We start from the raw sequence: 8,223 nt of genomic DNA on the forward strand, positions 1-8,223 counted from the left end.
TTGAAACTATCTTCAGTACGTCAAAACTTCAACCCAAAGACTTATGCACAGACCTACAAGCACTACATTAAACACAAGTTATTGAATGGATTTCAAATTAAGCCATAAAAGAAATGGATTTCAATATGTGTAACAAAGCATAATATTTTTGCAAAATAACTACCCATAGATTGTTGTCTGGATTGTGCTACTGCAGTGTTTCCCAGACTTCTTTTAAAAATTATTTCTCACTTAAAGAAACTTTTAAAAAATTTTTTTCCTAACTATTCCCTTCCATGGCATTTTAATATCATAGATACCCTGTATATCTGTTTATGTACTGTGGCCTTCAGGAAGGCCATAAACCCCATTAAAAAAATTAAACCCCCTCAACAAGATCCAATTTTCTTTCCCTTGGGGTAATACTGACCCAGTTGATCATGCAGGTAATACAGTGATCAGTTTTAAAAGTATAGAAATTCTCAAAAATGAACCTGGTTGATTATATAAAGGCATTATCACTTTTCTAAAATTCATAATTACCTGGCAAGTACTGGTCAAACACTTGAGTCAATTCTACACAGTCTGAATAGTCATCATTTCATATTTTTAATATTTGTTATACATTTGGCATTTTCTCCAGTTCTAGAACATGAGACATATGTATTCTGTCTATAACTACTACAGTTTTTTACTGAAATGTATCACTATTACTCTGGGAACATAACAATTCATAGAAATGTGTACCTATCAAAGTCAGGTTTCTATGAAAAAAAAGAAGCAAACAAAAAAATTTTTACCCTCTGTCCAAGAGAAGACATGCATAATTAATGGAAGCCTTTTCTTCTAAGCCTGTTTTCTGAATAGAAACATGTCCTCATTTTTGCATTTGAAAGGTATAAAGTTAAATGCAATTATGTATAAATTCATAATTTCAATGACTTTAACGTTATTTTACATGCACTTTTTTGCTAATAGAGACTATATGAACTATAGAAAACAAACCCAAAATGAAGAGTAACACATACTTAATACTTTTTTTTTTCAAACACAGCTGTAAGTAAAGATACATAGTGTCTTTCTGCTCTCCTCTGAAATCTGCTTCTTGCAATCAAAATCTCATTTTTTTTTAATTCCCAGAAACCAATGAAATATTCACATGGGAATTCTCTCATGTCGAGCCCTCTGAATAATATATCCTTTTTGGTTCACAGTGTTTTAAGAGGTAAAATTGTGGTAAGAAGGGAAGACATAGGGTAGTTGTAAAGGAGATAATAGATGAGTTGTTCTTGAAAGATTACTATTTCATTAACTAAAATGTATATAATCATACAATTGAATAAGACTAAATGTCTTCATACCTTGGATTGAATTCCTATGTAATGTTTGCATCTGGTGCTTAATGAGACAAGCAATGTGGACACAAACATCCCTTTTCATACCACCAAACACACACAAGAAAAATACTAAATAGTAAATAATTTGCTTATTCTTAGAACTTCATAAGTAACATTATTTGCCAGTTCTTACTTCATTCTTACAACTTCATGAAGTAGAATTATTAGAGTTATATCCTTTATATATACAAAAAATAAGTCCTAGATAGATTAATTTAGATACATGCTGTTAAATGAGGGGGCTGTTATTCCAAGCAAGATCTGACTCATTCAAGAGCCCATGCAAATGTCCTTCAGTTCGACAGAAAAAAAAAAAAAAGTCATTCTAAAAATACTGTTAATGTCAGACTTGTTCTAAATGTGTATTTGAGTAGAGCATATAATGCCTTCCCATCACAAGTCCTGGTTTATGGCAAATATATGTGTGTACATATTTAAGGGTGAATATATAATTATCATGAAAAATCATACCAATTGTACCATCAATTTTCCAGAAATTGTAGTGAATTTTTTTAGAACTTGGAGGCAGGTGAAATCAGATTGGCTGAGAAATAAGAAGAGAGAAAGATAAAATAAAGGTCACAAAAACAAAACCCACATTCATGCATGAGAACTCCATTTCAGATAAGGATTGTAATATATAGTATTTGAAAGGTCCCAAAATAAAAGAAGCTAAAAAAAATCAGATGAAAAAACAGTTCAAGAACAACAAAAAATGCATGACATTTAAACTTGAAAATGCATTAAAAATAACGTCATTAGTATCAGAGGCAATTAAAAACAATAATGATTATTGTTGTTGGAACAACGATTTTGCTCTTATTCTATTGGTAAAAATTAAAAGTTGATTAGTTGATTCTACCTGAATTTACCCAGAAGAATAAATATCAAATTATTTAAATCCTTGCTTATGGGGAGAGGAGAGGTTTGATGCTGAGAAAATTAATTTACTTAACTTTTTCTCTTTGTATGTATGCACTGATAGATGTTTTAACATTTGTCAGAAATAAATGTATTATAATTACCATTAACATATTTATTTGAAAAAATGAAATTAAAATACATTACATGAGATGATGAATGTATTGACTAAGCTTACTGTGGTAATCGTCTCACAATATGGACATATTTCAAATCATCACATTGTAAATTTTAAACTTACATGATGTTAATATCAATTATATCTCAATGAATTGGGAAAAAAGTTGTTATTTTGTTAATACAGCATTTTTTCAGATTTCCTTTGTGACTATTAAACTCCATATTTCTTACTAAAACCTATATAGTTGCACCACACAGGTGAAGATACCTGTAATGATAATACTTTCATTTAAGAATTGATAGAAATAAGGGAATTTCTTACATGGCAGCTTCAAAACCATTTCCTTCTTTATTTAATGAGGGATGCAATTCATCTTAGGTGAAATTGCAATTACTAAGTTAACAGTTCTGTTGAATTCAAATCCTCACTACTCCTGTTATTAAAACCTACCTATTGTCTAATATGTTAATTCTAAAATTAGCCCTGAGCGGGGAGGGTATAGCTCAAGGGGTAGAGCGCATGCACAAGGTCCTGGGTTCAATCCCACTACTCCCTCTAAAAACATCAATAAATAAATAAACCTAATTACCTCCCCCCTCAAAAAAAAAGAGAAAACAACAGTGAAAATAAATAAATTTAAAAAAATTAAACTACATTAAAAAATAAATTAATTAAATTAAATTAACCAATAATGATTATTGGTGTTAATGTCAGAATGATATTTTAATCAATGATGTAAATACACATATAATTACTATATTGTTTTGATATCAATTAAATTTATTATAAGGGTTCCTAATTCTAAGGGATAAGATTACAAAATAAATATGTTGAGATTTTGGGGTGTGGATGTATGAGGGTGTATTGTGTACTTATGTGTGTGAGAGAGGGACAGAAAGAGTACTAAATATTTTCTAATTTTGGTCATTATTTTGATATTCAATAGATTTATACAATGTAAACTATAATTCATACATTATCAACAGATAATAAATCATGTTTCTTAATCTTTAAATTTTGTTTCTGGAAATTGCCACACATACACAGAGAAACATTTAGGGAAACATATCCAAATGAAATCTGAAACAGTTTCATGTGAAATAATTTATGTTTTATATATGGCAGTCTCAGAAAACATGATCAGAAAACAAATATGTTTTTAAAATTATATATCTGCATGAAACGATTCGGCGCTGTTTTTTGGTGGGATTTGAGATGTAATGTTATAGCCAAACTAAATATTTGTAAGGAAAAATTTAATTTATCTTAGGAGAAATCAAAAATTGTACTCAAAAGATAGTTTGTAAACAGACTGGATTAGACTTACCCTATCTCAGCAAGCATTATCCATATTTCTCCATTTCAATATTCTTTTACTTTCTATATAAATGGTAATAATGTCTTCTTTTTCTTTAATACACACTGACTTCAGAACAGGAAATTTGAATGCTGAGACTCTGCCAAGATTTTATTCGTAACAGCATCATATTGTCTCTGTAGTGCTTACAGTATTAACAACTTGCCATAAAACATGTTATAGCTCAAAGGCTTAAAATCCATTCCCTGTGAAACATACCTGCTGATGACTCACTCTGAAATGATGTAATTTTCAGGGTTATTTGATTTCCCATATTGAACATTTTATATTAGATCCATCTTTTAATCAGAGCATATACCATGTCGTATCTATGAATTTTAACCAATAAGTGTTTGCATATTGATTGTTCAGAACTCAAAGTACATTTTCTCATGAAGCAGTAGTTTGGTTTCAGGATATTGGACACACAAAATCCCATCAAGTGGCTTAAAAAAATGCAGTTATATAAACTCGAATTTTCATTCCTGAGACCAGAATCACCCGATATAGGAGGTAAGAAGTGAAGAAAAAGAAAAAGAGCAAAGAGAAATAAATAATTTTCTAACATTTGTCCTGGTCTTAAGTTCTGTCTCACCTATTAGGCTGTCTGAGTTTGGGAAAATTACTTAAGTTTTTGGTCTTAGTTATAAAAATAGATTTATAATACTATAGTGATTATTTCTAGGGTGATTAAAAAGTGATGCAGCTTGATGCTCTTTCCTAAAGTTTTTATGATTTTTGCTATAAATCTTCTCTTCATAAATGCAATTTTCAATTAAATCAACTATGTAGAAATATAAGACATTTTTGCCTTTGTGGATTTAATATTTTCCAAACATCCTTCACTAGGAAATATGGTGATTTTATATATATATATATGTATATATACACACACACATACATATATACACAACACACATATACAATATGTATTGAGAAGAAAAGAAAAAATATCCCCCATCTTTATAGAAGTTTTGAAGTATTTCAAGTTTCAGTTATATATCAGGTATAAACACCCCTGGATTTACTATTTATTTTTGACATAATTTGTCACTACCAAAAGGTGAGAGATGGGGAGGATGGTGGCAGAGGATGACTTTCAAATTTAAAAATTCAAATTCAAATTGTTAGATCTGCAAACATTTTAGAGTTCATATACAATACTTATCACTGATGCTGGTGTAGTTTTTATGCCACCTCCAAGTATGATACCAACCTCAGATAATAATAATTACAATAATCTACAAAGTTGAAGTTTACTTGAGAATGATATGATAGCATTTGAAAAAGAGATTCAACATAAAGGAGATTATAGTTCATAAAAAACGTAAACCTCATAAGGAGTGTGATGCTTGCTTATCTTGGCTAAAAACACGTTGGACAGTGGATTCATTTCATTTGTTGTTTCAACCTGGTGAACTCACACATAACCAAGTTTTATTGTTGTTTTCATGGTTGCCTTTTTTCTCACACCACACCTCTGACTAACAGCTAGGCACAAAAACATGGATAGGAAAAAAAAAAGTGTTAATAAGAGTGATATTTGAAACCCTTGAAGGGGATCAAATCCTTTAACAGAGTAAATGGCCTATGGCATTCTCCGTAGATAGTTGTTATTTTGACTACAGCATGCATCAGACACTTCAGACTGGTTAAGGAGTACATCTCGAGGTTGTTTTATGATACACAATGCTCCATTAAAATCAGGCCTTTTAAACTGAGAGTGTAATGTAAGACTTTATTCTCATTCTAAAGTGAATACATTTCAAGCACGATGTTTTCTCCAATGATCAGTGCGGTGTTTCTTTCTATTTAGTCATCTTTTTATATTCAATCATCTTTTATGTTTATTCTGGGTATTGGAGCTTGCAATACTCAGTTTATTATGCTAACAAATTATCATTAACAATAAAGGTTTTTTGGCAGGGTAATACTCATTTTAAGTTTTCTTTACAATCAATAAGATGAGAGGAGGAATCTCTGAATCACCAGTAAGCTTTTTTAGTTCTACAACAGTAAATACAATGAATGTACCAACAGAATCAGGTTTGGGCCATAAAAAAGGAAATAATTCTTAGTTTTTTAGTTGTTGTTTTTTTAAAGGTGACTTTCCTTTTTCAGATTCTTATGATCATTACTAAAATTTTACACATGCTGGACATTCAATAAATGTTTCTTTTTGATGAAGACAAGAGTTGCTGTAAAGAATGTCAAAAAGATTGAAACATGAACTCCCTTCTAGCCAAGAAAACTTGAAGCAGAAATCTTTCTACGATATGTCTGTCTCAAAAATAAATGATCTCCTAAATCTTATAGAAAGGTTTGGATTTCAGTTTGTCTAATCCTATCAATCTTGATACACTGTAAATTTGTAAGTTGAAATAAAGCATTGATTATGCTAGAATTTATTTTTGTGTTCTTTCATAAACATAGATATGAATATTTCAAGGTTTGAGTACAGTTTTAAAATGTTTACAGGTTTTCACAAAGATGAACAAAATGCAGAATTTTTTGTCTTGACTAAATTGTATGTATATATGTATATGTTTTATTTACACTATATATATATAAATATTCAAAACCTATATTATACATATTTTACGTTATTACTTATCCTCTTGTGATATGATTATTTCTGAAGCATCAACATTTTTGAAACACATACAAAATTGTTTCCTTATATTCACAATATAAAATACATGTGTGGGAATGTTACCGGGAGGAGGGGAATAAAAGTTACCTTGGTCCTTAGTCACTCGAAAAAATGAATTTCTAATGGTAGACAGAGAGCATGATATAAACAGAAGGTTTTATCAGTGAAGTAAAAAGGTAGTTCATCCCCGAGAATTGGGGGCAGGCCAATCCAAGAGAGGAAAAATGGAGCTTCTCCTTTGCTTTTCCTGTTCTTATATCCTGGCTTAGGGGACATTTTCATGATTGATATTGACAGCTTCTGTTGAGCGCTCAGGCTGACTGACAGCTCACGTTCCTTGTGCTTAGGCACGCCCATCTCTTTTAGTCATGTTTTTACCCATGATGCACACAGAGAAACCTACAGGAAGGGGCTCAAACTGTAATGTTAATTACATAATAATGAGCACTGGGTCAAGTTAAGCCTGGCCCTTCTCTCTATTGTGCAGCCATAGCATTCAATCCTAATTGTCTTCTTCGCTGGCCCTCATTTAGAGAAAGTACAAGTTTTTGGAGTCCCTTATCCTGAGCACAGGTGTACTGTTATTTTCTGGGTTGCTCCTTTCCCTTTCCTCTCCCCTTGCCTGGTGCTCATTTCTATCAAACTGCCTAACAGGAATATACTAGAATTTATATAACACTGTTAATTGTTGGTTTATTAAAAAACAATAAATAATGCTCCTATAATGTTAAAATTATGAAAATTATTTTTGACTTCTGAGGGTCAAAGATCACTTAAGATAACACACATCATAATATTATTATCAAATTTTAATTTGAACTTCAAATTATAAGATTTATCACGATCATCAGATATATCCATCAACCTTGACTACTGGTATTTTGGCCATTTCCAAAAATCAAATTCATTCTCAGGGGACTAGGTTTTGCCCCTATTGAACAAGAGTAAATATTAAAAATCTGTTATTAGTCATTGACTCCTCCCTACTCCCTTAGCTTTCCAAAATATAACTCTATTAGACACTCTCAGTTTTCTTAAATAGTATTCTCAGTTACTTCATTTTTTGACTGGTTCCATTTTTTTCTATTTAGAGTCATCTTCAGTCATCTCTCATCCAGAAGTGACTAGCCATATTCATGCCTCTCCTCAAGATACCATTTTTTCCTGTAGCTAACCAAATTGTCTGTGAAATTACTCGGTATCCTTTGCCTCCCCTTTCTTTTGTCCTCCACAGCAGTCTAGCCTTAGCCACAGTCACACTTGTGAAACCACTCTTACCAAATTTATAATGATCTAAAGCTGAATTGAAAGTGATTTTTTTTTCAGATTTTATTCTATTTTGACTTTCTGAAGCATCTTAGTTTTTTGGCTAAATTCTTTGGAGTCAGTCTCTGTGCAAAAACCACTTGTATTATTATTTGTGTTTATTTTAAGTCCTTTAATTTTTTTGGAGTCTCATTTTCCTCGTATGTAAAATGGGTAGAGTGAGACCTACTCATTCATTGGTTTGAGTGATTAAATTAGGTAATATATAGGAAGAGTATTTTATAGTACCTGACACATAGCAAGCACTCAAGACATGTTAATTATCCTTCCTTTCTAAAGTGATGTCGACATTTGACTCCCTTCACTCAATTTTTCTTTTCACTCAATGTTTGTATTTTACTCCATGCTTATATTTCAAATGTAGATATTTATCAACCAAAGATCATTAGGAGCAAAGAGGTTGTCAACAAAATTAAGTCTCCACTTCCTGTAACAAGAGACTATATTTAATATGGTAGCTTTTTACAGT

The sequence above is a fragment of the Camelus dromedarius genome, chromosome 13, assembly GCF_036321535.1.
Source record: "Camelus dromedarius isolate mCamDro1 chromosome 13, mCamDro1.pat, whole genome shotgun sequence".
Lineage (NCBI taxonomy): Eukaryota > Metazoa > Chordata > Mammalia > Artiodactyla > Camelidae > Camelus > Camelus dromedarius.